General features: G+C 37.6%; 1 non-coding gene across 1 annotated transcript; it reads right to left on the bottom strand.

Annotated features, from left to right (window-relative positions):
• Positions 1–6141: 6141 nt before the first annotated feature.
• On the bottom strand, positions 6142–6249 carry LOC112718914 (small nucleolar RNA R71). Its single transcript, XR_003161240.1, has one exon. It is a non-coding gene; the product is annotated as a small nucleolar RNA R71 (small nucleolar RNA).
• Positions 6250–6824: the final 575 nt, after the last annotated feature.

Genomic DNA, 6824 nt, shown 5'->3' with positions numbered 1-6824 from the left:
ACTCAAACTCCGACAGATATATAATTATGGTTTAGAGGTTATAAATACAAGAACTCGGTTTTTCACAGTATCATTTCCATGAACATTGTAGTGGGAGTATCAAGTTGGCCCTTGTGTAGTTATTGAAGCCGCTGATCATATTTGGTGCTCAAGGTACATCCATGAGATAATTGTAGTTTATTATATCTGGCTTCTAAAATAATCAGTTATAGATATGCTAAGACAATTTAATTCTTTACACTACAGATTTCTGGTTCTGGTTATGTTTCATGTCTTATGGACTTTGGGTTCTGTGTATGATTTATTGTTCTTGTTATGTAACTTTGTGTAAATTAAAGAACGGTATAGTTAATCTAACTTTAGTTAACTAGGTCTTGTATATAAATACTGGCAAGAAATTTGTTGCTTGCTAAGAGAAGCTTATTTTCAATGCATTTGTACTCATAATTTGGGTTAACTTGGTAGCACTGCTGTTTTGTGTTTTTGTTTATTTTTTGTACCTCCCTGCAGCATTATCTGTTCATAGACTGGTGTAACTTTTAAAACTCTTATTCTAGTTCACTTTTTCTCGTAACATGCATCATCTAACAAAGTTGGATATTTACTGTGGTTTCTTATTTTTTGATTGCAGAATAATCTTCATGAACTCTGGACACTTCTCAATTTTCTTCTGCCTGAATTTTTTAGCTCTGCTGAAACTTTTGATGAATGGTTCCAAATATCATGTGAAATTGAAGTTCTTTGTAGACTGATCATTTAATGACTTGACATTGTCAAATGTTTCTAAAAATTTCTTTTGTAGGTAAAATGGTTCTATTGGATAAGTTACTTCCTAAGTTAAAAGAGCGTGATTCCCGGGTCCTGATATTCTTACAGGTTAGTTTTCTTGAATTACATTTTGTGGGACCTTATATTAATCGTGATAGGAGTTTAACTTCTTAACATTTTTAAATTGAAATTCTGTCCCACCTTAGCAGCTTCTAAACTGATTAACTGTGAAATTTGCAGCAAGGCCATGGAGCAAGTGAGCAAGAACCAGGCATTAGTAGATGCTATTGGAGAACCAATAGTTAAAGCTCAGGATCGTGCTCATAGGATTGGACAGAAGAAATAAGTACAAGTTTTCCAATTTTGCACGGAGGTTTGTAATTGTTGTGCATTATTACTATGTTCACTATTATCTATGCTTTTCTATATAGGCAGCATACATGTAAGGCACCTAACTGGATATATCTATTTTTAAAAAAATTGCAACACATGCTGTCGATGATGCAACTTATAAAATTATTACAATATCAAGATAAAACCTATTGATATTAATCTAGAATGAATGCCATTGTCAGCATTAGTCATTATAGATAAACTAAAAGCCTGTATATCTAGTAAGTGTGACATCTCACTTGTATTGGCACAACGTTTCTATAAACATCCGACAAGATATATACCCAACTCTGGCACAACAACCAATTTGAAGCACTGAATTTATACTTTTGGTTGGTCTTAATATGTTGTACAATGAAAATCCACAGTATACAATTGAAGAGAAAATAATTGAAAGGTCTTAATATCTTAACATTATCTTTTTTCTCATTCTGTGCCACAGTTGAGCAGAAATGGATGTGGATCCTTCGATGTTCCCACGTGAATTGATGACAATCCAAAGAATTGCAATTGGGTCTCCTGGAGAGGCTGATCAGCCTGATGCAATTAGAGCAACATTTGCAGAATTCTTCTCAGTGCTTATTTTTTATTTTGCTGCTGAAGGCTCTGGCATGTCAAACAAAGCACCATAAGGAAATTACTTTTCCTTTGGTGATCAACTCTTCTAAATCAAACCTATCAGGTTCAAGAAGAATTCATGCACATATGGTTGATGGATGCTGATACATGTCCATTTTTTGAGAAAACATTTAGTTAATCTTTCTGTAATATATGTAAAATTGTGTAAAATTTAGTATGGTTGAACAATATACTGAGGATTATAGTTGATAATAGACATTGTTTATGTTTTGAATTATATTGACTTGCTTGTTTATAATAATTTTCTTTTAATTTTATAATACGATGAATTTGTTTATTTTTTGTAATATTATAAATATTCAAATACAAATTAGATAAAAATTTGTATTAAATTTATATTTATTTTGTATGAAAATAAGTTTATTTTGTAATTGAAAAAATAAAAAAAATCTATTTTAGTTTACTGACAGATTACAGACGGATTTTCTGTCTGTAATAAGAGTCTGAGATGATTTTTCAAGGTTAAATTACAAACGAAAAATCTGTTGAAAAATTCGTTTGTAATTACAGACGGAAAAATCCGTTAGAAAATTCGTCTGTAATTACAGACGGAAAATCCATCGAAAAATTCGTCTGTCATTACAGAGGAAAAATCCGTCGAAAAATATGCCTGTAATTATAGACGAAAAAATCCGTCGGAAAATTCGCCTGTAATTACAGACGAAAAATCCGTCGAAAAGTTCGTCGGCTTCGGGAAATGAATGGAGAATTTACAGAGGGAAAATCCGTCGGTAATTTTCCGACGAAAAAAAATCCGTCGGTAAATAATTTCCGACGAGGCTTTTACAGAGGGACAAAATTCGTCGGTAATTTCATCGGTAACCAAAAATCCGTCTATAATATATACCAAATCTGTCTGTAAATCTGTCTGTATTAAGCCATTTTCTAGTTGTGCTAATTAATCTTCAGTTGCTTGGGGACAAGCAACAATTTAAGTCTGGTGTTGTGATGAGCGGATAATTTATACGCTTTTTGGCATTATTTTTAGGTAGTTTTTAGTATGATCTACTTACTTTTAAGGATGTTTTCATTAGTTTTTAAGCTAAATTCACATTTCTGGATCTAACTATGAGTTTGTGTGTTTTTCTGTGATTTCAGGTATTTTCTGGCTGAAATTGAGGGACCTGAGCAAAACTCTAATAAGAAGGCTGACAAAGGACTGCTGATGCTGTTGGATTCTAACCTCCCTGCACTCGAAATGGATTTTCTAAAGCTACTGAACTCCAAATGGCGTGCTCTCAATGGCGTTGGAAAGTAGACATCTAGAGCTTTCCAGAAATATATAATACTCCATACTTTATTCGTAATTATACGACGTAAACTGGCGCTTAACGCCAGTTCCATGCTGCATTCTGGAGTCAAACGCCAGAAACACGTCACGAACCAGAGTTGAACGCCCAAAACACGTTAAAACTTGCCGTTCAACTCCAAAATAATCCTTAGCTCGTGTAAAGATCAAGCTCAGCCCAAACATACACCAAGTGGGCTCCGGAAGTGGATTTATGCATCAATTAATTACTTCTGTAAACCCTAGTAGCTAGTTTAGTATAAATAGAACTTTTTACTAGTGTATTAGACGTCTGGGATTGTATTTTTGATCTTTTGACCAGGTTTGGGGGCTGGCCATTCGGCCATTCCTGAACCTTCATCACTTGTGTATTTTCAACGGTGGAGTTTCTACACACCATAGATTAAGGGTGTGGAGCTCTGCTGTACCTTAAGCTTCAATGCAATTACTACTATTTTCTATTCAATTCCACTTGTTTTTATTCTAAGATATTCGTTGCACTTCAACATGATGAATGTGATGATCCATGACACTCATCATCATTCTCACCTATGAACGCGTGACTGACAACCACTTCCGTTCTACCTTAGACCGGGCGCATATCTCTTGGATTCCTTAATCAGAATCTTCGTGTTATAAGCTAGAATTGATGGCGGCATTCATGGGAATCCGGAAAGTCTAACCTTGTCTGTGGTATTCCGAGTAGGATTCCAGAATTGAATGACTGTGACGAGCTTCAAACTCGCGATTGTTGGCGTGATGACAAACGCAAAAGAATCAAGGGATTATATTCCGACATGATCGAGAACCGGCAGATGATTAGCCGTGCTGTGACAGAGCATTTGGACCATTTTCACTGAGAGGATGGGATGTAGCCATTGACAATGGTGATGCCCTACATACAGCTTGCCATGGAAAGGAATGACAAAGATTAGATAAAAGCAGTAGGAAAGCAGAGATTCAGAAGGAACACAGCATCTCCATGCACCTATCTGAAATTCCCACCATTGAATTATATGAGTAACTATTTTCTATTTATTTATCATTATTATTCGAAAAATCAATAATCTCTTAAATTAGTTAAATCCGCCTGACTGGGATTTACAAGATGACCATAGCTTGCTTCATACCAACAATCTCTGTGGGATCGACCCTTACTCACGTAAGGTATTACTTGGATGACCCAGTACACTTGCTGGTTAGTTGTGCGGAGTTGTGACAAAGTGTGATTCATGTTTAAGAGCACCAAGTCTTTGGAGCCATTGTTGATGATCACAATTTCGTGCACCATTGATAATCAAAAAAGTGTTCACCATAGCCATCATCTTGATATGCTTCTTGGAATGGCTCTTGGTCATAGTGTGCTGGTGGAGGTTGTTGCCAAGAGGGTTGATCAAATCTCTGTGGCTCCTCCCATCTTCGGTTGTCCCATTGATAAACCACTATTTGATAGTTTATATTGTGTTTAATTGTGTGGTTTTATCGTGATCCTTACCCACTTATTCGTCAATTTAGCATGCATTTAGATTTCCTTCCTGAATTTATTACATGTTTGAAAATTGCTTCCCAGAGACTTTAATTATTTAATTTTAATTCTCCTTTATTCCATACGATGCCGTAATCTGTGTGTCAAGCATTTCAAGCTTTATAGGGCATGAATGAGACGGAGATTGGAGAGGAAGCTAGCAAAAATGGAAGGAACACAAGAGTTTGAGGAGATAACCAGCGAAAAGTGACGCGGTCGCATGGCTCACGCGACTGCGCGAAGGAGCGCAAATCGCAGTGACGCGGCCGCATGGCTTGCACGGCCGCGCGGATTGGAAAGCACAAGCAACGCGGTAGCGTGGACGATGCGAACGCGTGAAGACGAAAAGCGCCAGCGACGCGTCCGCATGGACGACGCGATCGCATGACATGCGCGATCTGCATAAACTGCAGAATCTGAAACCAGCGATTTTGGACCCTATTTCGGCCCAGTTTTCGGCCCGAAACAGTAGACCAGAGTCAGAGAATATGCAGAAACAATAGAGAAAACATTCATTAAGTAGTTTAGATCTAGTTTTTGACTCTCTGAGGTTTTTTTTTTCTCTCTAGTTTTAAGAATTTTAATTTTCAATTGATCTTAGCATTGGAACATTGCGAAGAGTTATTTTCCTCATCAAGATTTCATCACTCTAGTTTGTTCTCTTAACTTGGTTTTATTCTTCCATGTTCTTTGTTATGTTCAATTTTGTCATTCAGATATTTTTATGATTAATTAATGCAAGGATTAAAAATGCACGTCACTCGCAATTTTGGGACATTCTTGGCCCATTTTTGAAGGCTTAGAGGCTGACATGAAAGGCTATATGAAGGAGCAACAAGACATAACAAACGAAGCCATCTTAGAAAACGAAAAACACATAGTAGGAGTAGTGTAGTATAGTTTTAGGTTTTCTCTCTTAGGGTTCTTAATTACGGTTCATAGCATTTTATACTTCAAGTTTGATTTTGGATTATAGCAATTACAATGTTCACTTCCTGATCCGTGCTTGCTAATATTCGATCCTGAAATTGAAAGAACAATTTCACGAATAAGGCGAGAACAGCGTAGGTTAGTCCGCTCTGAGGGCGGATCTGAAAGTGAATCTGAGGAAGAAACCAGCCCCCGTTCTACTGATTCGGTTGTTTTACGTGCAAAAAACATGGCAGCTAGAAGAATTACCATTCAGGAGGAAAGAGCTCCTGATTTTACACTGCAACCATTTCAAGCGCATCATCCAGCGGTAGCTACGGATTTTGAAATAAAGACCGCACTGCTAAATTTGATGCCGAAGTTTCATGGCCTACCTGCTCAAGAGCCTATCAAGCACTTGAGAGATTTCCAGGCAGCCTGTTCTACTGTCAGGCGTGATGGCGCTGATGAAACTTCAATTCTGCTGAAAGCTTTTCCGTTCTCTCTTGAGGAAAAGGCAAGAGAGTGGTACTACACTCAACCTCTAGCAAACGTATCCAACTGGGATACACTCAGAAAGGAGTTCCTGGAGAAATTCTTCCCATCTGAAGTTACTGATAAACTGAGGAAGGATATCTCTACAATTATTCAGGATGACAATGAGACTCTCTTTGAATACTGGGAGCGCTTCAATAATTTTCTGGAAGCATGCCCCCACCACATGATTGACAAGATCGTGCTACTCAGCTATGTCACACAAGGTATGAGACCCCAAGATAAGACCACATTGGAAAGTGCCAGCAATGGGTCTATGAAGAAGTACAAGACCACTGATGAAGCTTGGCAATTGATCAGTGATTTAGCTGAATCTACTCAGAACCACAGACAGAAGCAAGGTCGTTCAAGGGCCGTTGCAGAAGTATCTTCTGGCATAGAGACTGCTGCTCTAAATCGAAGCATCTGTGAAATGACCAACCTGCTGAAGCAAATGCAGTTAAATCAACAAGCTCAGCAAACTCAACCGCAGCAAAACCAACAACTAGTTCCACAAAGAATTTGCGGAATTTGTGCTGATTACAGCCATTACACTGATGAATACCCGCAGCTCCAACAAGAAGACAACATGGTGGCATCCACTCACAACTTCTATGACCGCCCCAACCAAGGGTACAATCAAAGTGGAAATAATAACCATGGATGATAGGACAATTCAAACCAGAATTGGAGGGATAACAATAATAGGGGAGGCAGAGATAATCAGGGAAATCAGAGGTGGAATAATTGCAACAACAGGCAGCAAAA

The sequence above is a fragment of the Arachis hypogaea genome, chromosome 10, assembly GCF_003086295.3.
Source record: "Arachis hypogaea cultivar Tifrunner chromosome 10, arahy.Tifrunner.gnm2.J5K5, whole genome shotgun sequence".
Taxonomy (NCBI): domain Eukaryota; kingdom Viridiplantae; phylum Streptophyta; class Magnoliopsida; order Fabales; family Fabaceae; genus Arachis; species Arachis hypogaea.
The sequence above is the reverse complement of the archived record's forward strand: the minus strand, read 5'-3'. Positions and strand labels throughout refer to the sequence as shown.